Below are 25,705 nucleotides of genomic sequence, written 5' to 3'. Positions count from 1 at the left end.
GCATCTTCCACATGACCCGGGACCTTGGTAGTGCATGCACAGACCTGCCTGTCTGCAGCGGGCTGATTCAGTGTGTTCTGTGCCACTCGAGACCTCAGCAGGGTGTGGGCAGACCTGCCTGTCTGCAGTGGGGTGATCAATTTCTTCTTATCCATCAAAACATCCCCTATAGATTTGCCTCTATAGAAGCTTCCTTTGTTTATCAGATCTCATGCTCCTCCTACCTTTTCTCTGTACTTTTTCCTTTCCTCACAAATAAACTGTAAACTCCTGGAACATGGGACCATGTCTTACTGTCTTTTAAGAATTTGATATTCCCTGTACTAAGAAGGTTTTGCTAAATATTGGCTGAATGAATGAATGAATGAATGGCTTGATGAATAAAAACATTCAAGAAGTATAGTTACATTTAAATATAAATGTCTTCACCTAGGCTCTCTGCAGGACTTCAAGGGAATCCTTATGAGCCATCTGAAATGTACACACACATTTCTTAGGAAGAATGCTTATAGTATCCAGCAAATTTTCCTCTTTTTCCCCTTAATAGTTAAGGAATAATATATAGAAGCATCCTTGAGAAGTTAACTCTCTACCTCAGTTTTAGATACAGGAATCTTAAACTGTCTTCCAGAAGTTCATACCAGTTAGTACACTGAGGAAAGTAGTAACAACACTTAAATATCTCTGATCCTAATCAAATCAAGCTGGCATTTATTATAATAGAATCAACTACCAAATATGTTTAGAGTTCATTAACTTTATATTAAATGTTTTTATATGTGTTCAGCCCTATGCATTTGCAAAATTATTTTATTTCTTGCTGTCAGCACATGATCTATTTATCACCATATTTAATTAGAAATTCAGGCTCAGGACTGGATGAATGAGTTGACCAAGAACATACTCAGTTTGTGGGAAAGCACTTCCTTGTCAGTTTGTGGGAATGCATCTAAGTTACAAAATAAGGGAAGCGACCAGCTCCCCCAGCACTGAGGAACAGAGCCACCCTCAGTGTCGAGGAGGTGAGCCTCAAGGGCTCCAGCAGCATACAGTTCCCCCCTTTGAAATGAGAAGAAACATAAACAAATTTCAAAACCAGACTTCCAGATCACCTAAAGCAACCCCAAAGGGAAATTAGATGGAACAATATGATACTCAAACCACCTGGACTCCCTGAACTGGCAATGAAAGAGGACCTGGAAAAAATGAAATCAGAAATAATTTCTCAGATAATAGCAGAGATTGTGCCCATAGTGCAAGACATGATTAATAAATCTAGAGAAGACACAGATAAAAAAAATAGAGGAGCTGAGGAACATCATGGAATCCCAACAGAGGAAACAAACGAAATCCATAAAACAGATGCAAACAGATTTCTAGGAGATTAAAAACTCCATTGAAAGTTCATGCAGCAGAGGAGGACCTCCCCCCAGGCAGGCCCACCAGCTGATGGCTTGGCTGCAGGGGTGCCTCTAACAACACACTCCCCTCCCCCCGGCCTCTGGCCTTTTGGCTATGCAGCTACTTGTTTACACACGGCAGAGGCACAGGGGGACAAAAGCCATTGTCCTGAGCTCCAGAGGTTAACAACAGAGAGAGTGCCTTTCTCAGGCTCCCTGATGAAAACAAGTCCACTGGAAAAGTGAAGGGAATTTCTGGAATAAAGGCACACCAGACCTTCATGATTGGTAAGTTGGAGGGATTATCAGCTCCCATAGGAAACTGGACTTTCTTCAGGGGAAAAGCAGCTGAAACCTGCCATAGAAACTTGCAGAGTGCAACCCTGCAGGAGGACACAGAGCTCAACTTGGGACTTTCAACCAGAAATCTGCCTGAATCTCACGGGTCTGGGACGGGCTTACTGAGACTCATTGACTTAGAACTGCACACTGCTACCCACGTTGTCTATTGTGACAGCAGAGACACACTTTGAAGGTGACCCTTTTTTTTTTTTTAAAGATGATAGATTAATAACTACACAAATTGTCATTCTTTAAGAGGTATTTGATGCTATGGTGTTGCTGATTATATGACTTGGGCTAAGGTGTCATGATTCATCTAAACAGTTTTCCTTCCTGGTTTAATGAAAATGAGATAGCCTCAGAGTCACTAGAGACTCAAAACCTAAAGACCAGCTATATCTGGTAGACACCTCTGAGAAGCAATAATTCCATAAGGGTTTTAAATAGATCAATAAAGATATTTACAGTAAACTACTTCATAATATCAACCCAGGAAGGTAACCAGGGACAGTACCAAAAACAAAAATGAGAAGGCATTTAAGCAAGTCACAAACCCAGACTTCCACCCCACAAAAGGCAATTTCTGGGAGAAATGAGATGCAAAAGTCTGATAATCAACCGTCTGGACACCCTGAACTGATAGCACAGGAAGTAACAAAACAGATGAATGAGGCTCTAGAAAAATTAAAAGCAGAAATAATCTCCCAGATAACTACAGAGATGGTGAGCAGAGTGAAAGACATGATTAGAGGCTCTAGAACTGAAACTGATAAAAAATAGATGAGCTCAGAAACATGCTGGAAGCCAGGAATGCCCAGCATAAGAAAGAAATGGAAACTATGAACGCACAACACAAGAAAGAAATGGAATCCATGAAACAGATTCAAACAGATATTCAGGAGATTAAAAACTCCACTGAAAGCATGGAGAGCAGATTAAGAGAATCTGAAGATAGAATATCAGATATAGAAGACAGGATTGCAGTTGAGGACCATGAAAACAGAGATTTCTTAAAAACAGTAAGGGACCATGAGAAATCAATTCAACAGCTGCTAGATGATGCAAAGAAGAATAACATAAGACTGATAGGAGTCCATGAAAAAACAGGAGAAAGTACAATTGACATAAAAAAACTCTTCACAGAAGTAATAGTAGAAAACTTCCCAGACAGAGGAAGAGAATTGGACATACAGATAAGCGAGTCATACAGAACTCCACCCAGCCATGATCAAAATAAATCTACACCTAAACATGTAATAGTCAAGATCCCAGAAACCCAACAGAAGAACAAAATCCTACAGGCAGTTAGAGAAAAGAAACAAATCACCTATAAAGGAAAGCCCATCAGAATCATGGCAGACTTCTCAACAAAAACCTTCAAATCAAGGAGAGCCTGGAGTGAAGTATTTCAAGCCCCAAAAGAAAATAACTTCCAACCTAGACTGTTGTATCCTGTGAAATTATCTTTCAAAATTGATGGAAATTAGATACTTCCATGACAAGGAACACCTAAGAAATTTCATGAACACTAAACCAGCACTCCAAGCAATTCTAAGCAATATCCTAGAAAAAGGTGAAGAAGGTCACAACTCCATGAGACTCAACAGAGGGAAGCCACCAGACAAGGTAAGAAACTAAAGGGAAAGGGGGAAAAAGAAATAAGAGCCAACAACAGCAAAACATCATGACAAGGATGAGTCAATATCTCTCAAATACAACTATTAATGTTAATGGCCTCAATTCACCAATCAAAAGAAGTAGACTGTCAGAATGGATTAAGAAGCAAAATCCAGCAATATGCTGTATACAAGCAACACACCTAACTCAAAAATAAATTCATAGACTGAAAGTAAAAGGATGGAAAATGGCTCTCCATGCAACAGGAACCCAGAAGAAAGGAGAGGTAGCAATCTTATTTGCAGACAAAGTATATTTCAAACCAAAACTAATTGAGAGACAAAGATGGTCATTACATACTTGTGAAGGGAACAATCCAAGAGGAAGAGATGACAATCCTAAATATATATGCACCAAATACAAATGCCCCCAACTATACAAAGCAAATATTAATGGACATGAAAAACCAAATAAGCACTAATACAGTTGTAGTGGGGGACCTCAATACCCCACTATCACAAATAGACAGATCATCTAGACAAAAAATTAACAACAAAATTCTAGAACTGAACCAAGTTATTGAACAAATGGACTTAATAGATATTTACAGAGTGTTCCACCCCACAAAATCAGAATACACATTCTTTTCAGCTGCACACAGGTCATTCTCCAAAATAGATCACATGCTAGCTCACAGTACATGTCTAAGTCAATGTAAAAGAATTGAAATTACCCCCTGTATATTATCAGACCATAGTGCAATAAAATTGGAGATCAATAACATGAGAAACCGCAAAACTCCCACAAACACCTGGAAATTGAATAACACTCTCCTGAACAACCAATGGGTAACAGAGGAAATTAAAGAAGAAATTAGACAGTTTCTACAAGTAAATGATGATGCCAGTACAACACTTAGGAATCTATGGGACACAATGAAAGCAGTTCTATGTGGGAAATTCATAGCAGTGAATGCCCATATTAGGAAAACAGAAAGAATTCAGATAAATAATGTAATGCAGAACCTCAAACTCCTAGAAAAAGAAGAGAATAACAAACCCAAAGCCCATAGAAGAGAGGAAATTATAAAGATCAGAGCAGGAATCAATGTAATGGAGACTAAGAGAATGATACAAAAAATTAATGAATCAAAGAGTTGCTTTTTTGAAAGAATAAATAAAATCAATAAACCTTTAGCCAAACTTATCAAAAAAAGGAAAGAAAAAAGACTCAAATCCATTCAATTAACAACGAAAAAGGGGAAGTCACAACAGAACCAGTAGAAATCCAGAGTATCAACAATACCTACTTCAAGTACCTGTATTCTAATAAAATGGAAAACACAGAAGAAATGGACAGATTTCTAGATATATATGATTTGCCAAAGTTAAATGAAGAAGATATAGAAATTCTAAACACCTCAATTACAATGAGTGAAATTGAAAATGTAATAAAAAATTTACCAACAAAGAAAAGCTCAGGTCCTGATAGCTTCACTACTGAATTCTACAAGACATTTAAAGAAGAACTAAAGTCATTGCTCTTTAAACTCATCAAGGAAATTGAAAGGGAAGCAAGGCTTCCAAATTCATTCCTGGAAGCAAGTGCTACTTTGATTCCAAAACCAGGGAAAGACCCAACCCAAAAAGAAAACTATAGGCCAATCTCCCTAATGAACATAGATGCAAAAATTCTCAACAAGATACTGGCAAACAGAATACAGAGGGTTATCAAGAAGATCATACACCCTGACCAAGTCAGATTTATCCCAGGGATGCAAGGATGGTTCAACATTCATACATCAATAAATGTAATACACTATATTAACAGAGTCAAGGACAAAAACCATATGATCATCTCAATAGATGCAGAAAAGGCATTTGACAAAATCCAACACCCATTCATGACAAAAAAAAAAAAACCCTACAGAAAATTGGAATAAAATGTCTTTATCTTAACCTGATTAAGGCTATCTATGAAAAACTAACAGCCAACATCATACTAAATGGTCAAAAACTGAAAACTTTCATGCTAAAATCAGGAACAAGACAAGGATGCCCACTATAACCACTCCTGATCAATATAGTTCTGGAAACATTAGCCACAGCAATTAGAAAAGAGAAAGAAATAAAAGGAATAAAGATAGGAAAGGAAGAAGTGAAACTCTCATTATTTGCTGATGATATGATACTTTACATAGAAGACCCACAAAACTCTACCAAGAGACTTCTAGACTTAATTGACAGATTCAGTAGAGTAGCTGGATATAAGGTCAACACTCAAAAAACAGTAGCCTTCTTATACACAACTAGCAGCCCCATTGAGAGAGAAATTAATTAGGGAAACAATTCCTTTTACAATAGCATCCAAAAAAATGAAATATCTAGGAATCAATCTAACAAAGGAAGCAAAAGACCTCTATGCTGAAAACTACAGCACCCTGAAAAAGGAGATCAAGGATGATATAAGAAAATAGAAAGACATCCCTTGTTTCTGGGTAGGAAGAATCAATATAGTAAAAATGGCCTTACTTCCAAAAGTACTATATAGATTTAATGCAATGCCAGTTGAAATTCCAAAAATATACTCCACAGTGCTAGAGAAAACCATCCAAAAATTCATTTGGAACCAGAAGAGACCTAGAATACCAAAAGCAATTCTGGGCAACAGAGACATGGCTAGGGGTATCACAATACCCAACTTGAAGCTATACTACAAAGCTACTATGATAAAAACAGCATGGTACTGGCAAAGAAACAGACCCAAGGATCAGTGGAATAGATTAGAAGATGCAAAAACAACTTCAGACATACTCAGCCACCTCATCTTTGACAAAGGAGCCAACCACCCTCATTGGAGGAAATATAGCTTATTTAAAAATGGTGTTGGAAAAACTGCATTTCAACCTGTCAGAGATTAAAACTAGACCCATATCTATCACCATGCACTAAACTAAGTTCTAAGTGGATTAAAGATCTAAATATTAAGACAGAAACACTAAGCTTTCTGGAAGATAAGTTAGGTAGAACTCTTGAAGATATTGGCATGGAAAAGACTTTAGGAACAAAACCTCAGTATCACGGGAACTAGCAGAAAGAATCAACAACTGGGATTTCATCTTATTAAAAAGCTTCTGCACTGCAAGAGAAACCACCAACAGAGCTAAGAGACAACCTACAATGTGGGAAAAAAATTTTAGCAGCTGTAACTCAGACAAAGGGCTACTATCTAGAATATATAAAGAACTGAAAAAAATCAGACCCCCCAAATTCAAAGATCCAATTCAAAAATGGGCATCTGAAATGAATAAACATTTCTCAGACAAAGAAGTAAAAGCAGCAAATAAACATATGAAAAAAAGTTCAACATCACTGGTCATTCAAGAGATGCAAATAAAAACAACACTGAGACTCCACCTCACCCCAGAAAGTGTGGCTGCTATCAAGAAATCAACCAGTAACAAATGCTGGCAGGGGTGTGGAGAGAAAGGAACCCTTCTCCATTTTTGGTGGGAGTGCAGACTGGTGCAACCACTATGGAAATCAGTGTGGAGATACCTCAGAGAACTAGGGCTAGAGGTCCCATTTGACCCAGCTACTTCCCTGCCTGGTATTTTTCCAAAAGAATTAAAAGAATCATACCACAGAGATATATGTGTACCCATGCTTATTGCAGCACAGTTTGTAATAGATAAAGCTTGGAAACAGCCCAAGTGCCCATCAACTGGAAACTGGATAAAGAAGATGTAGTTTTTTTATAAAATGGAGTACTACTCGGCCATAAAGAACGAGAAACTAGAGTCATTTATAGCTGAATGGATGCATATTGTGGCGATACTCTTAAGTGAAATAAATAAAACACACATGTTTAAATACCAAATAGTTTCTCTAGTGTGAGAAACTCAGAGTGTAAATAAGGACTAAAAGGATTAATAACTAATAATTGATACTTTGAAATAGGAAAAGGTCCAAAAGGGTACGTGTGGTGGGAGGGGAAGAGGAAAGGAAAGAATGGAAAGGAAAAATTATGAGAAAAGAAAAAAAAGTGAAAATGAAGTATGTAAATAGGGAAGGGTTTAGGGGTGAAGGGCACACAGGTAATGGGGAAAAAATGAGAACCAAGACACATCATGTACAGGTACAAGCACCCAAAGATAAATGTAAATGTATTATATACCTAAAATGTACCAATAAATAATTTAAGAAAAAAAAATTTTAAATAAAGAAAGTTTACACAGCAGAATAAGCCAATCTGAGGACAGAATTTCAGATATTGAAGATAAGATTGCAATTAGTGACCAGGAAAAGAAAAACTGCTTCAAAATTGTAAGGGAACATGAGACATCAATCCAGCAGCTTCTAGATGATGCAAAGAAAAATGACATAAGATTTATTGGAGTCAATGAAGAAACAGGAGAGAGTGCAGACAACATAAAAAAACTGTTCACAGAAGTGATGGCAGAACACTTCTCAAGCAGGGGAAAAGAACTTGACATACAGATAAGTGAGGCATATAGGATTCCAACTAGCCTTAATCAAAACAAATCTACATGTAGGCATATAATAGTTAAGATTCCAGAAACCCAAAATAAGGGAAGCAGAGAAGCTTAGCCAGTCCCAGCACCCGGAAGGAAGCTCCCTGCCTCCATCCCAGGCTCCTAGGGCAGAGAAGCTCAGCCAGTCCCAGCACCTGGAAGGAAGCTCCCTGCCTCCATCCCAGGCTCCCAGGGCAGAGAAGTTCAGCCAGTCCCAGCACCCAGAAGGAAGCTCCCCCACTGCCATCCCAAAATAAGGGAAGCAACAAAACTTGGAGTTTCTAATTTGAATGTTAAGGAATCACAGATCTGAACATTAATTTCAGTTTAACTGGTACTTGCTAAGGATCACTTGGTACAAGACTTTTGTACAAGGCACAGTCAGCACCTCATATCGTGCTTCACACTGTAAAGTCCAAATAATCCTTTCTGAGTAGCTCGATGATTTTTATCTAAACTATCAACCACCCACACAAGATGAGTTTAGGTAAATTTAGTTTGAATTTGGAAAGTTATGGACTGAAATATATTCTTTAAAATAAAAATTTTAAAGTCTCTATACCATATAAAGTAGCTCTTAAATTTGAGATTGAATTTCCTCTATAGCCTGGAATAAACCTTATGAACACAGTCTCGTAGATTTAAGCAGTATCCTTGAACTTTAGTGAGACTAAATTCCCTTGGGATTCCTGGACCTGGGAATTTGTGCCCCGCTTCTCTTAGAGTGTGGTTCAGACAGTGAACATGAGCCACTACATCTGCATCTTTAACCATGTGCCTTTCAAGTGATTTCAATGCAAGGGCAGGACCCACACTTTAAGACTCATCCCTGGAACTTTGGGAACTACCCATAAATTCTATGTACAAAAGTTTGCAATTTAAAAAATTTAAAAACTCTTTTAAACTGTTTCCCCTTTATATGTCTTGGGATTCAGTCATAGCCCTGATTGGTGTCATTCGCCCTTTTCATATGTAGACCTTTTGGCAGACAGGAGACTGACCGTGATGCAACTTAGATCCCAGATTACCTGCAACAGAAGAAGTCTTGGGACTAATTTCCCTTATCTTAACACTATTTACTGAAAAGTTAATTAAATTCTGCTTTAAAGAGCTAATCTTAGCTTCAGACCAAATATGAATTGATGACTTTGGAATGTTCATATACTTTAAAACTACATGATACTGCCTATACATTTAATGCTTAATTAATTACCTTGGCTGAATGGCTTTAGCCTGTTTAACAATGTACTGCATTCTGCTCATGAAGCCATAGGAATTACCCTCATCTGGTGCCCCAGATACTCCTAAGGTTAGGAGAAATATGCATTAAGTAGATCCAGTACCATGGCCTTTGCCTCCCAAAGTAGTTATGTATCAGCATTTGTTAGCCCCACATTGTCTGTAGCCTGAGTAGTTGATAGCCAATACTCCCGTGTTTTTGGTTCTTCCGTGTGAAATATGAATCTCTTTTGCCTTAGCTGAAATGTATGAGGTAACTCCTTTTACATTCATTTAGGCCTACTTAAGCCAATGTCACTATAAAAATTCAAGCTCAAGTGTTAGTGTTTAGCTATGACTTGGGGTGGGGACTGGGGCAAGGGATGTTTTATCATTTAAACCCTAGAGTTCAGGTCAAATGTCCACAGTTCCTTCTGCTCCCTCTTTTTGAAGTTGTGATGAGGTTTTCAGCTCAACCTCATTATACAAACTTTCTTTTGATGGCGCTGCCATTATGACAGATAGGCTTGGAGCTTGATGAAGAAGGGTAGAAAGGAAAACTTGACTGCCTGCTTCAACACATCACATCAGTTTTTCTCAGGTTACCATTTTGTAGGATTCTGCTGTCTCTCATCTTTAACCCAAAGATTCTAATATCATTTATAATAACCAGAGCATTGTGACTTCTTTTCTTAAAAGGATATTTAAAAGCATTCCTCATACTTACCCTTTGGAGCATTTAATCTTTCAGCTATGCTAATCTATGCTGTTGGATCCCTTACCACACAGCCCTTCACTTAGTTCCTAGAATACACCAAGCATGTCTTATCTCAAAGCCTTGAGTAAGCTGCTCCCAATTCTGGGAAAATATGTTACTCTCCTCCTGGTCAGCTCAACCACCTTCAAGAGACGATCTTCAAAGCTCTGATTTAATGTCAGCTAGAAGGAAAGGTTCAACCTTGGCATCTCATAGAAGCTTGCTTTGTTGATTGTTTGCTTTTTGTGGGCTTCTTGTTTGAGTTTTTTTGTTTTTTCATTTTTGCTTTACAATGATTATAGTAATAGTAGCTAATATGGATTGTCTTCCTCCTACAATAACCATGAGTGAGGGAGTATACTGATTCTGTTTAGTGATGTATCGCTAGGATCTAGGACAGAATTTGGCAGACAGTAGGCACTTAATAAAGACAAGCAGCAGAAAAGAAATGACAGAAAGGACAACTAAACCAACAGTGAATGGTCTGGTACATGACTAAAGAGATGTTATATTTTCAGTGGTACTCCCATTAACTACATCTCAGACCTAAGTGGTAATGTTCATGAAGAGAAATACATATGCCACATTCTCTAAGGGCAGACTGGAGGATGTATCTAATTTGTAGATTATACTGCCTGGGAGCAATAACCTGATTTCAAAATAAGCATTTCGACACTTCTTAAGGTTCTGTGAGAACTATTGCAGCTGAAATGAATCTAAGATTAAGGTACATTCTCCTGTTGCATCAGCAAACATAAATCTAGTGCCTAGTTATCATGGACTAAAGGACAGCAATGGTCCAGGCAACATGGAGATTTTGTTCGAAGCTTGCATTTTCAAAGACAAGCTAAGACTGAACATGTCTTGTAAACTGGTACCATGTGGGTGGGCAGTATTGAGAATGGGATGTGAAGCCACATCCTCGACAAGTAAATCAATGTCAAACAGTTGGTTTGATTTCCGGGTGACAGAATGACAAATGGAAACTGGCTCCCAAGAGGTTAGGGCTTACTGTGACATACACAATTTCTTCTCTTTTAATTGAATAGAGTTTGGGATAGTTGGGTAGGAGAAGAGACAAAAGGTGGCAGCTGAGCAAAAAAGGACCTAAAGATACAAGAGAAGCAGGGCTTGGGTGACTACTGACCCTTGGTGTGTTCTCCAAATGCTATTTGAGAAATAATACTTTCAGAGAGTCTGGATCTTGCTCCTCAATGTAGAGCAGACATTTGCCAGTGCACACTTGCAGGGACATGAATTATACTTCTCAGCCCCTGATTTGTAACTACACCTGTACACTCTTAGAAATGCTAATAGACAAATATAAATTTTGGTACAAAGGAAAATCTAATAAGAACAGCATTTGAATGTGTAAGAAATGTCTATTTTTTTGCAGTCATTAGGACTAGAGGAACATGCTTATAGTAATTAGGTAAGATGGATTTCGAGGCCGAACACCACCCACAATTTGTGTAGTCTGGGGGTCAGGCGGGCAGCTGCAGAAACTGCTCTGCTAATTATGAGAATTCACTGTTCGTTAATAGAATCTCTCTCCACAAACAGCAGCTGTGTGTTTGCTCACGCAAATTATTAATTCTGGCCTCGCCTCAGCTGCAAGTTTCTGCTGTGCAGAAAGGAATCCTCAGATAGAAGTGTCAGTTATCACCCAAGCGATACCAAGAAGAGAAGGAAAATATGAAATGAAAGAAAATATCCTCTAATCACAGGTGTATAAAGATTTTGCATCTACCTCCCTTTTCTGCCTTTCACTCCCAAACAATTGAATGCCAATTTTGGAACTCATTAATCTGTAGGCAACCTAGCGAGATCTAATTTATACCTGTCAGGAGCAATGGGCAGCAGCTAATAGGAAAGTAATTACAATATAAGTCTGCTTTCCCACTTGATAGTATGCAAGATTTTAATGATGGCCCTTCTCTATTGGAATATCAGACTGGCCAACAGATATGTTCTCTCTTTTGAAGAGAGTCACACTGAGAACAAAAGAGATGTCTCCTTGGGTTTTATTATCTACTGCAAGTAAAGTAATAATGGCATAGTAGATGAAACATGGATGTGTACCTATTTATTCTCTGGAAGAAATGAAAGCAATATTCCTGCAACACAAACTGTGAACCAGTATTCTCACATTTTATTTTGTTAAAACAATAGCTGGCTCACAAATAATGCTCACATAAAATATTATCTCCTGTTTCAAATTGAACTGAATATCTATACTGAATGATGACATAGTTTGAAATGTCAGGGCACTTAAGGATATTTAAGAACAAAGAGCAGTATTTATTATATAAACAGGGAGAAAAAGTATCACTTCTACAACTTTTTTCTTTCTTTTGGAATTGCCTTAAATGGGAATTTTCTGTGAACAAATTAGTAACATTAAAGTTTATTTTAAGATTACAGAATATGTTTGGTAAATTATATTTTTTAAAATTACTTCTTGTTTCTTCATTCATTGTCCTAGTGGGTGATCTTCAAGGTGATCCCTTGGTTCAGATAAGAATTAAAACAACTGAGAGTTCTGGAACATGAAGCCCAGGTTCCAATACCTGGCTTTACAAGTATTGCCTGTACAGCTTTGAACAAATCCATTAACCTCTCTAAAACACATATAAACTTTCATGTGTTTATAACAGAATCAAATAAAAGCATGTATATGAAAAAACTTAGGATGCAGACAAAGCAGTCTTAGTCATTACTATTTGGTGACAACCGGAAGTATGTGTGAAGAGAGCAAACATTAAAATGCAAATTCCTTGACAGAAGGAACAGAGGATCCTGCTTACCATTGTACACCACATGTTGGATGCTGTCATCCTCTTTTCCAAACCAATCCAAATTCATCCAGTCTGTTGGGGTGTTTGATTTAAGCTTAAAATCTGTTTTAGGCATTGCAAAAAATACAAAGTAAATAGTGGGTAATCCCTGCCTTCAAGTGGCTTATCATAGAAACAAAGACAGTCCATGCTGACACTGTTCATTATTCAATAAATATTAGAGGCTCCACACTGTGATAGCCATTGCTGGGGACACTAGTTAGACAAGAGAACAGCATACGTTTGGAGTGAAGGAAGCAGTGAGAAAACAGGAGTCCTGGACCCCTGTCTGCATAACTTAGCAACGACCTACAAAAAGTCACTTCACTCCCCTGGGCTCCACTTTCTTTATTTCTAAAAATGAATATTGCAATAGATCTCCTCAAAGGTCATTCTAAGTTCTATGGTTGTACAATTTTTTTTTATTTCAGAAATGTGAAATTCAAAATTATTATTATATTAAATTCTTGACTCTGAATATAGATATGAATTAAATAAAAAGTTTCAAAGGAAAAGGTTGTTGAAATTCAGAAAAATGAGCTGTTAATAAAAAGTGACCTATTTTTTATGCCTTCATGGTCAAAAATTGGAAATTATCCAGGAAATTTGCTCATGCTTATAATCAAAATTGATAATTCAGGTCAAACATTGAGCTGGTCATTCACTTATACATTCTGAGCTTACACAGTATTCTATATTTTTTTTAAAATGAAGCTCTACTCTATTCACATTGAAGTCTTTCAAATATATATATACATGTATGTATATGTGTATGAGTGAAATATCTAAAACAGTAATTCTTTTTTTTTGGTACCAGGAATTGAACTCGGGACCTTGGGCTTGCAAGGCAGGTGGTAGAACCACTGAGCTAAATCCCTGGCCCTGTGAAACAGTAATTCTTTATAAAGAATTTGTTGTAATTATTATAATCATGATTGTCTAATTTAACTGGTCACACAAAAAAAGTCTACAGTTTCAGTAAGGACAAAGTCTCTATTTCACTGGGTTCTGTAGGCTTGAATATTGCTTAGGATTGAGAGAAAATAGGACTGGGTACCTAATCACTCATTAGTGATGTTATTGTGAAATCAGGAAATAGTATGCTTTTTAAGCCAGCATTTTTTTTTTAGGCAGAGCTCAGTAAAGAAGTTTAATTCTATGTGTCATGACCTGGAGCTGGAAAATCAGCTTCCAAGATGGCTGACTTACATTTTGATAGGGCAATGCTAGTTGTTGTCTGGCTTCCTTACAGACTAGTATTTGAGTTCCAAGAGCTAGTGTCACAAGTAAAACTTGAACTGTATAACTTCTCTATTCTATTTGTCACACAATCATGAAACCCAGATTCCAGAGGAGAGTACATAGATTCCACTTTTCAACAGTAAGCAGTTCAAAAAATTTGGGGGCCATATTTTAAAACTGCCACAGCAAATGTTCAGTGTACAGATTCCATTTTACATTAGGCAAAAAGTATTTAATATAGTTAGAAGCTCATGAAATTACAGGATGAACTAATGAAGCAAGGCCCATACTCTTCCTGCTCAAATTACTTCCGGAAAGATACAGGCAATTTCTAGGCAGCTCCTACCTTTGAGGGTGTTTACAGAATGTCAGGAACATAAGACACCAGTGCAGAAAAGGAGATATAATTGCATCTCACCTCCAGAACTAGAGAATGATACCCATTTTGAATTCTACTACTTCTACTACCACTTCTCACTTCCCAGGGAAGTTGCAGGATGTAATATTGTATAGGGAGGCTCATGTCCTGCTTCTTGTCGTTCAACTGCAAATCCTAGCAGTGATCTTTCAACTTGTGCGTGCATCAGGATTATACTGAGTGCTTATTCGAACATAGATTGCTGGGCAAACCCAGCAATTGCTGGACCATTTCTGATTCAGTAGGTCAGAGTGGGATCAAGAATTTGCACTTCTAACAAGTTCCCAGATGATGTTGTACCACATTGAATAACCACTGGCCTGGAAATATGGGACAGTGGCCTCCCCTCAAATCCTCCTTCCAATTTCCTATTGAGTGCAATGGGTAGAAACTGATTTGCAACCAGAACCATTGTTCTGAAGCAGCATAAGGAATACAGTTGCTCCAACTAGAAGAAGGTTATAATGGAAGATGAAAGAGCTATTCCTGATATTTAATACTCAGACTATCACATAAACTATTGATCCATTGCTACAAATTGACTTTCAGTGATTCAAAGTGGGTTAACATTCACCATAATCGGACTATTGTAGGTACTGCAATTATTGTAAAAGCACTAAAATTGCTGCAAACATGAAATATTTTATTGTTTATGTGTGTACATGTAAAAATCCATTTTACAATGAAATTGTCCTGGCCCTAAAGTGCTAATGCATCTCAATCTGTGCACATCTTTTGTATGTTGAGAATTTTCATGGCACCTAAAAGGAAATTTTTATATCACTAATAGTAAAGGAAATTACTCTTCTCTCAGAAATTAAAAATAGAAAAAATAGTTTTATTATTTGTTGAGATTTTGACCCATGGGTCTTTCTGTCAGTTTGGTACACTCTTCCTCTGCAGAGCAGCTTTAGTGCCCATGAAGTTTGACCTTCTTACACTCACTTCATGTTTCAAATAGAAACCTGGAGATCAGGGAGTTTATATTCAGTGTTCCTTGGAAGAAAGTGCAGATGAATTTTATGCTGTTTGCTGAGTTAGTCTTCATTTGATTAAATAACATGCTTGCACTGAAGAGAAGCAAGAGAAGCCCCGAGGAGGGAGCCCACCAGGAGATGATGAGTTGGAGCGACTGCTGCACCGAGTGTCCCGTGGGCTGCAGTGGGTTGGGCAATGATTATCTCACAGGTGCAACAACCTCGTCATTCAGGTACACTGGGAAGGGCTAAAGCAGTTCTCAGCAGAGGTAGAAGGTGGGGCTCGAACAACAGCAACTCAGCTGGGTACATCAAATGACACGGATGTTTCAGTGCAGGAGGCTGACCAATGGCTAAGGCTTGCTAAATATATTGCCTTTCTTGTTCACAAGCAAATATCTTAGCTTTTTATTATATTCATAGGCAAATCTGAGTGTCTCACTTAAGAGTATTTGATTTCTATTTAATTAGGCAGATAGGCATGCCCAGCACAAAATTTTAACTAATCAATAATTTAATTCTGATTTCGGCATCCATATATCTATTGCCACTAGGCAATGATCAATATTTTGAAATGCCCACATAAATTAAGACACCAATAAGAACCTTTCTGGGGGGGAAAAAGTATATCCCATGGCAATCTCATGAATAGTGATTGCTAAAATCACCTTCAGCAAAACTGAGTGACAGTAGCCCTACCTTTGCTGAGGGAAATTCTCCACCTATGTCTGCTAAGTCATTGTAGCACTTCTCTTATTAATTTCAATAAGAGAATTTTGCTTAACACTGATATAAAATTTAGCAATGAGTTAAAAGCTATGGGAAAGTGAACAATAAGAAAAGGAGCTCATAAAGTAATCGTTTTGAAACGTGCTAAAAATGTAGGTAAATTAAAGAGATTTGTGAGGGCAGAGGTATCTATCTCCTTCAGGATAATACAGGTCAGAATTCTTTTTCCTCTGAACCCTACAACATTAACTCATGCTTGCTTCATTTGGAAATCAATCATCAGAGCACTGTGGAATGGCTTATTATCAGCACTGCTAATTTGGCATGGTAGCATTAGACTATCTAGTATAGTTCTCTGTGTATACATGGCAAATTTACTAAAAATTACCATGTATTTTTTTATTCAAGAAAAATTAATAAAACAGGCTAATCTCTGTTTTTACAGTGACTCTTTTACTGTGCTACAAATTAACACAAGTGTTTTATGCCTGAATAAGATTAATTTTTATCCTGGAAAAGTATCAAAGGTTCAGAAATGAATACAAGAGAGAAAGAGAAAATGGAAACATAGGCTAATAGAAGCAGAAACTTCATCCCACAGCCTTGATTAACACAGCAAATGAGAAACAGCAGGATCTGAATACTTTCCGTTATGTCTTTGTTCTTTAATTTACTTTCATCTAGGTGCCAAAGAAAATGAGTTTTTGAGCTAACGGGCTAACTCAAAAAGTAAAACAAAATAGTTTTTCTAAAAACACCAATACTGAAAAGATATAAGTAGAAAAAAACCATGGTCAAGCAAAATTCCCTTCATCACATTTTTTGGTTACAGGGAGATGATTTGTACTATTGGCTTTTGGGTGTGGTCTTTAATTGCCCTTGAAAGCGGAAATTGGTAAGATGAAAAAGACACAAAACCTTGAGGACTCAGAGCTGAGCTCCAAAAGGCAAGCACCAGAAAATGTTGTTTGAAAATTCAGACAATTACATCTGAAAGGCCAAGAAAGGGTGTGGCAAATACTGTAACTCATTCTTTCATTTGTCTATTAATACAAAACATATTTGTTGAATGCTCACTATCCACTTAGTTTTTGCTTTTGGGTAGCTTAGAGTCTGATTGGGGCAAGAGAGGAGAGAGGAAAAAGAGAATTACTTATAACCACGTAGGAAAATATGCAGACAAGTGAATTTCAGAAAGCAATAATCCATAGAAAATAGAACAAGGTGATACAATGCATCTTGAAGGGTTGGAAAAATTTAGACATGGCAGTTAAATAAAGCTGGGTCTCGGAAAGTTAAGCAATAGATGCAAAAGCAGAGAGCTTGGATAGGAGGTATGACATACGATGAGATACATTTGCCAGATATGTGGGATATGAGGGAGAGTCAGAGATACAATTACAAATTCAGGCATCTTACGTGGGAATCTTCAACTGAAAGTGATGAGATTGAAATTTACTCAGCAAGAGTTTGGAAGAAATGATTGACCAAAGAGCTGTGCTTTATAACAAGTAATCAGAACCCAGTGAGGAAGATACTTTAAGAAAACTAGTAGGTCTTTATTGGACAAAGCTAGGTAAGTAGAAGATAATAAGGTTTCGATCATTGTAGGCCTAGGAGGGGAATAGAAAAATCTCTACTGGCTAAGCATTAGATATGAGACCTGAATAAGGAGAAGATCTAATGATAACTTCATGCTTTGAGTCCCTGGCAATATATATATATATGTAATTATAAAAAAGTAAAGTACACAGAACTGATTTTACAGAAAAAGTAGTAAATCTAATTTTGCCTTAAAATACCTACAAGACTACATCTCTAAGGAAAAAGTAAGGTTGGAGACTAGAAGGTAAGTGGAATTCAAAGCAGATGATCATTGATAAACCCCAGTGTTAAAACTTCCTCATGTATATGCATTTATATCATTAATTTATACTTTTCTTTAGCTTGATTTTGAGTCATTCAAAGGCATGAATTGCATTTTACTCTGTGAATCCCTAGTGCCCAATACAGCAGCCTGAGCTCAGCATATGTATAATATGGATGACTGAATGGCTAAGCTAATAAAATTATATAATTCTTTCCAGACTCAGCAAGCAAGGCAGTGTGGACAATGGTTGGCCTGGTCATGGTGGATATTGAGGTCATTCTGGCTGGACAGTGCATCCATTCTGTTTGCTCAGAACTCATACTGTACTGATGGTAAAATATTTTTAATACCACCCCTCAGTATAGGTGTCCTTTTTCTTAGTTTACCAAATACAAAACTAATGTTTGAAAAAGATTCTGAATGTTTGCAATATATAAGCCAATAAGAAGTAGAGATGGGCTTCTTCTCTTCTCAGGCTTTGACTCTTCAACTGCTGGTCTTTGCCAACCTTATCTCATAGGATTCAGCAAGATAGGAAGGGGAAGTAAGGGGTTAATTGAGGCTGTACATTGTTGAGAATGTTTTTCTTTCAACAAAACTAGGTCTGTCTTGGGCCAGGGATTTACCTCAGTGGTGCCGCACCTCCCTCGAAAGCACAAGGACCTAAGTTCAATCCCCGGTACAAAAAAATAAAACTAGCTGTCTTGTTTACACACACACACACACACACACACACACACACACACACCCTCATGCATTTATTAAGCTTTCTTAATTTTAATTTCCTAGTAAGGTTAGAAATCCTAATATTGATTTAAGTTTTACAAAACATCAAAGTATCCTGTAACAGCTCATTTCATTAAAATGATTGAACAGGATAAAATATATTCCTCTAGCTAAACTGATTTCAAGAATATCTAAGAAGGTCTCAGGAAAAGAGGCAGAACACGGCTGAATACAGGAGGAGTAAGAAGGAGCTACTCAGAGAAAATCAACTAAAATTATAGGTAATTGGAAGAAAGGGGGGACATATATCCTGATGCCAAAATCAGTCTGAAATAAGAGACTTGTAGAGCAAACAAAACATAGGTGCAAGACTTCATAAGAATATTTCAAGATGGAAAAAACAACTCCTGTGCTGAGTTTGATCTTCTATTTTTGCTCACTTTTCACTCTTTCCTAGTGCACCAGTTAGTCCTCCTTCTTTTCTGTTTCTTAAGTTTGGAGTAACTGCAAAACTGATTTATATCTTTTATTAAAGAGTATTTTCTCGAGTTTCTTTCCTCTCCTTGTATGTATTTCTCAGATCCATTCATCTAGTACTACTTCCTGTTACTGCCTTACTTCAAGAATTTCAGTATCTCCATTCTCATTGAGGTCAACATAACTTTCTAGACCCAGAGATTCACATTATTTTTGGTCTTTATTTCTGGATAGATTTTAGAATTTTTTCATAATATTTTATGAATATTTTTCATCTGTTGTGTGCTTTAGAACTTTCCTTGATTCTATATCAAAACATTTTCTTTTTACTCCTTTATTTTCATTTTCTGGGCTACGATTTATCTTATCTTCAAAACTGCTTTTGCTTTTATTTTCTGGCTCTGTTAAATTATTGCCTTTTATTTTCTCTCACTTTATCTTCATTGCTTTTTAGACCCATTATCAACTCTTTCCAATCAAACTCAAAATGCAAGTGTCTATAAAGTGTTTTATTTAGAAAGTTGATTTCACCTACATTGTTTTTTATCTCATGTAGATAGTAAAGGATTATTCAACAATGACATTACTGGCATTTTGTACCAAATAACTTGGTTGTGGAGAGCTGTCCTGTGCATTGTAGAATGTTTAGCGGCATCCTTGTTCTGTAGCCTTGAGGTAACACTAGTGCCCTCCCCCCACTCCAATATACATAGTGGTCTTAAAAAGAAAAATGTCTTTAAGCATTGTCAAATGTTCCCTGGAGGGCAATATTCCCCCATGTAAGAGCAGTTGCTAGAGGCTGATAAGCTAGCTAATTGGAAACAAGTTTTCCTACCCTTAAGAAAGGCCAAAGAATTTTGGCTCAAGTCCGGGCTCCCGAATTTATTAGCCTATAACCTTTAACATAGTTATATTGCTATGGGCCTTCAGCTTCCTTATCTGTAGAATGGAGTGGTAACAATTACCCTTCCTGGCTTGAAGAATTATCTTGAGGATACAATGAAAAGATGTGTGTAAAATTACACCATAAACAGTACAGTACCAAAATATCAGTTCTTCCGCTAATTTTCTTTTTCCTTTGGGTTATGAAAAGGAGCAGGAAAAGTCTTTAAAATTAGATTGGATGAAACAATGGATTCTTCTATTAAAGCGAAAAAATTACCCCACTTGGCAGATGAACTAGATTGCCCACCTACCTTCCTTTTCTAATTTCCTAGACGAGTGGTGGCAAACTCATGGCATGCATGTTATTTGTTTTTCTTTTAGGACAAATGATGTTAATGTATGAGTTGTTTTTTTCTAAATGAAAACCTCAGAATTCAAGTTTAATTGCAGTGTTGGCACTTTGGGATAAATAAGTGGATTTTGGGTTGCAGCTTGTGTGCTTGTCTCTAAAAGGTCCATTGTCTCACTGCCCCAGACTATGAACAAAACCCTCAGTGTTCTATGGCTTTCTAATCTCTCTTGTTCAAGGCAATTAACATGTCAAGAAGCAGAAAGAGTTATGTTTATGATAGCTCAAAGTTGAAATGTCATCCTTTAGGTACTGATATCATTTTTATGTGGAGTAAGCAGGTTGACAGTAATTATTATATGCTACCCCTGGCACTGTAGGTCTGAAACATTTGTGTATAAACATTTTAATACCTCAGTTTTATCATGTTAACATAAAATGTAAAGTAAAAATAACAACACACAGCATAAAGAAGATATAGTTAACTTCTCTCAAGATAACAAGGTCCAAAAGCAACATCCTCTAGAAATTTGTTTCTCTCACAGGGTACTCTTGATTAGAAAAAGAAAGATAGGTGCCACTCAACAAGAAAACTAACCCAATATTCTGCATTTTATTTATGCCCTTATTCATGTTATATTGCAATTCAGTTGCCTCTTTAGCTAAGTGACCCCTTTAAATAATCTCATTTACACCTACACACATTTTTTAACTTGGTCTGGTTTTCTTATACCAACATGTGTTGTTTATACGTGTAAGTTACTGAGCTTTTTATACAATAGGGATAATTTCAAGGCTGTAATGATACCCCCTGATATAAATTATTTAATATATTTTTTGAAAAAAGAAGTAAAGCAATTCTTCCGGGTAATTGATGTGAGGTAAGCTACAGCATCGGTTGTATATTCATTTTTCTCCAATGTATGCAATTATCCACTCAGCCTGTACCCATTAATATTATTTTTCTTCCTAAGCTGGAAGTATTTAAAGCCATTAGAAAATAATCCAAGAATTCTATTTGCTGAATAAATTTTAATTTGCATGGCACCAGGAATTTTTTATTAATGGGAAATAAATTATTGCAATCTTTGGGAAAGAGACAAGTTAATAGCTTTGTGAAAAGCAATGGAGAGAAAATGATCTTGAAAAGGTCAGGTCTCCTGTCACAGTGTCTTTATGCACAATTAAAACAAGTCAAGAAAGTGGCTATATAATCAGGACCATGAATATGCATTATATCCTAATGAGAGTGTGAAGATGTAACAGGCTTAGTGCTAAAGTCATGGTGGGGTGGTGACATAAAAATGGTAATTTGTGATGTAGTATTTAACTGTGTTTCTCTTTCTCATGGAAAACTTAACTCTTTGGTAGCTAGTCCGGTGTGTCTTGGTATATTTAGATATTTTGTACTTTCCATGGAACAATAAGAACAACAAAAATTTAAAGGACAATTCTGATAATTTGTGAGCAACAAAAAATAGACAAAATTATCTGCTATTATGTATGGGCTAAATTTTTCATTTTGTCATCAATTGCTTTTATCTTTCGGTCACATTAGTCTAAACACAAGTATAAATACATTTTAATTCAAAATAAAATCTTTTACTAATCCTGTCCTGGGCTATCCTGTTGCCTTTTTGTTGCTGCTACCTTTCTTCATTTTGTCCCCCTAGGATGCCATGTAAATTTCTAACAAATAACAAGGGGAGAAAAATATCATGATTCTTCGATGGAATTTTCAACATTATGAGCAGTTTTATCTTGACCACCCTATTACAGCGGGCATTGTTTGTAAGAGTGCTCTTTCTGTAGGAAAAGTCTTTAGAAATGACATTAGGAGAAATGACTGGCTGCATGAAGAAGTTAACTTAAGTTCTTAAGTGGTCAATTACCTCTGGGTAATGGCTGCTTCACTGGGTCATATTGCTGCTGCTCTGTATGCTATTGAGTCATTTCTGGCTATTCTACATTTTAATTGAAAAGCAGTGTGAACATTCTGATTCAGTGGTCATTTAATAAAAGATAATGATCACTGAACAATGATTCTGATTAGCTAATGGTAATTTAAAGGTTTATAGAATCTTACATCATTCTGCCTGCTTATTCCAGAATATTAATAGAGGACCTTGAACTAATAAAATTTGTGTTCTTATCTTGGCAAGAAGAAATAAATTTTGGAGAAAAGCAAGAGTTTCTTCTCATGCATTTTTGCTACTATGACTAACTTATACTGTAAACTGGTCAGAACCACAGTGGGAGGGACCTTTGTCTCTCTAGATGTGCTAGAAGTGAATACTAGTCATCTCTCTAGCTTGATTCCATTTTTTAAGAGATTTTTTAGAGATTATATGAGTCACTCATTAATGAAGTAACTACAAGATCATAAGCTTAACATTTAATGAGAATAGATAATTTTTTAAATGTTGCTATTGTCATGATAAAAACAGTTTAGCAAAATATTGATAGAGTAAATTGTCTGAAAATCGAGATTATTCTAGGCTGGATGTGGTGGCACATGCCTGGATCCCCAGCACCGAAAAGACTGAAGCAGGAGGATCACTGCAAGTTCCAGGCCAACCTGGGCTATATATGAGTTCAATGCCAGCCTCAACTACATAGCAAGACCCTTTTTCAAAACAAAAGAAAACAAACAAATAATTCTCAAAATACCAGTTTAAAAGGCTGCAATTTTACATGCAATGGATCCAACAGCATATCATTTACTCTTTAAGGAAAGTACTAAGATTTGAAACAGGAAGAAAAAGGTTTACAGATTTTAAACAAACATCCAAATAACTAAATATCACTGAGACTGAGTAAGAGACAAACAAGTAGTGCTACGTTGGTACAGATTTTATTATAAAATGTACTTAAAGTCTACTTTCTTTCTAATTGTTTTTCCATACCATGTCATACTTTGTATTTATAGCCAGCCTTGAAACAGAAATTGCCAAAAATGTGCTTCCCATTTGAGAGATGAAAACCTTGAGGAACAGAAATGCTAAAAATTGACTAAAGCACACATTGCAATTAATCTTAAGGCTAGAATTTGATGGAGTTTTCTATGTTCTTAGACATTACTAATTGTTACAGAGATTGCCTTTAGGGCTCAAAGAAGTCTAATGTATAAATAGCAAGTACTCTGCCTGGCTTTTCTGCTTTTTTAAAGTTACTAAATCAAAATACAATATAATTCAATGGTTATTGTCTGATCTGCTCTGATAAGCAAGATCTCTCTTTACATGTGGTTAAGCTTAGAATGCAAAGTTTTGTTGTTTTTCCTTCAAGACATTTGCAATCTAATGAAATTCACTAACCTGCAGGTTTATAAGCAACTTCATCATGCTCATTGTTTTGTGAATTCTGCTTAAACATGTTATGTTAAATTAAAATTCTTTCAATATTACATTTTTAAAATGTTTCATGGTGCACATGTTCCAAATTTCCTGTCTGAATCTCATTGGCTGGTGGAGCAATTAAAATTCTGATTTAGTTGGATCCAAATATATGAATGTTCATCAAACATCCCAATGATTCCACTGCCTGTGATGAGGACCCCAATTTGAGAAGCACTGCTTTTGTCTTTTCTCCTTCTCATGAGCTCACTCCGCTGCTGCATTACTTCTGATGAAATGTGAGTGGTTAAAGTCTCCCCTGCTGAATCCAGCCTCCACACATATGCTAAGGAAGCACCAATTACTGTGTAAAGGGATGTCACTTTAACAAAGATTTCTATTTTAAGATGAGAAACTTTAGTGGAAAGATAAAAAAAAATAAGAAGACAAATTAGGAACATATCTAAAGTGGAAGATGCAAGTTAACCAGAGTAAATAAGAAGATAGGACTGGCTAGGCTCAGTGGTCACCCCAGTAAGAAAACAAACCAAATAGATTTAAATGTGAAACTAAGATAACTATGAGGGAAGTCCACCAAGCCCTAGCTAATCAGGCCAGTTGGTAATGCACATCCTCCATTCAATCCTAGAATAAAAAGGAAACAAACACATATCATTGGATAGTGAAATGTTTTCCAGTTATAATGATTTCAGAAAACATCGTTGAACTAACGTAACTAAGAGTTTCCTTGTTTAGGGTTTCAACACTTAAGTGATGCTGGCTCATTCTGGAGCAAATTGTGGGAGATTGTACATGACTTAGAAGAAATATATATATATATATATATATATATATCTCGAAGGAATATATATGTTACTCAAAATATATATATTATATAATTATATATATTATATATTATAAATATATATCAAAAAATATAATATATATATATATTACTCAAAGGAGGGGCTGGGGATGTTGCTCAGTGGTAGAGCACTTGCTAGCACACACAAGGCCCTGGCACCACACAGACACACACACACAACACCAAAGACAAGGAGTCCCCCCCCAGTTTTATCGAACTATAATTGTATTTGGGGTGGAAAATATTTGGTATACCTATACATAGTGAAAAGGTTATCATTAGCAAGCTCATTGTTATATCTATCATCTCATGTATTTACCTTTTCTCTTGTGGTTAGAACATTTAAGATCTTGGCAAATTTTAGTATACAATAGTGTTAACTATAGTCACTATGTTACACATTAAATCTTCAGGTTGTATTTATTCTGGGTAATTGAATCTTTGTCTCCCATCTTCTCCCTCAGTCCCTACCAGTCACCATTATATTCTCTGCTTTTGTGAATTCGAATTCACTGGATTCTACACACAAGTAATATCATGTAGTAGTTCTTTTTCTACACCCCATTTATTTAGCATAATGTCCTCTAGTTTCAACCATGTTCTCACAAATAAAAGGATTTCCTCCTTTTTACAGCTGCATAATATTCCACTGTGTAGATATACATATAATTAATGCATTTTCCCTACCCATTTACTTATTTAATGATTCCATATCTTGGTTATTGTGATCTATGCTACAACAAACAAGGGAACAGCACATCTTTTAATCATTTTAATATTCAAGAATGAGAGTATCTTATTTGCATGAATATTTGTATTATTATGAGTAGTTGATTTATGTATGATTTGTTATACATTCAAAAACATTCATTCATTCTTTTTTTCAAGAAATGTGGGGCCAGGAATTTAGCTCAGTGGTGCCAAGCCTGCTTCCCAAGCACAAGGTCCTGAGTTCGATCCCCAGTACCAGAAAAGAAAATAAAAGAAAAAAAATGTGTATCATGTACTACTATATATGAAATAATGTTCAGGGAAAAAATAATTTAAAACCAAGTTATGATTTCTTTTAAAGCAGCTTTAAATGAGACATTTTTAAAGGTAAGTATTAAAAAATGACAGTTTTATTG

General features: G+C 36.4%; 1 long non-coding RNA gene across 9 annotated transcripts in view; it reads left to right on the top strand.

Annotated features, from left to right (window-relative positions):
• The window catches only part of LOC147824109 (uncharacterized), a 96,065-nt gene that overhangs the window by 52,060 nt on the left and 18,300 nt on the right, over window positions 1–25,705 (top strand). The window contains exon 4 of one of the 9 annotated variants that reach the window (XR_015442802.1): window positions 18,159–19,440. The exons of the other annotated variants lie outside the window; for them this stretch is intronic. This is a non-coding gene — a long non-coding RNA (uncharacterized LOC147824109). Of the gene's footprint in view, window positions 1–18,158; window positions 19,441–25,705 lie in introns of those variants that run through there. 9 annotated transcript variants of the gene reach the window in all.

Source organism: Heterocephalus glaber, unplaced genomic scaffold, assembly GCF_053883595.1.
Source record: "Heterocephalus glaber isolate CG9 unplaced genomic scaffold, H.glaber_assembly_v1.0 deba00001554, whole genome shotgun sequence".
In the NCBI taxonomy this organism is placed as follows: domain Eukaryota; kingdom Metazoa; phylum Chordata; class Mammalia; order Rodentia; family Bathyergidae; genus Heterocephalus; species Heterocephalus glaber.
The sequence above is the reverse complement of the archived record's forward strand: the minus strand, read 5'-3'. Positions and strand labels throughout refer to the sequence as shown.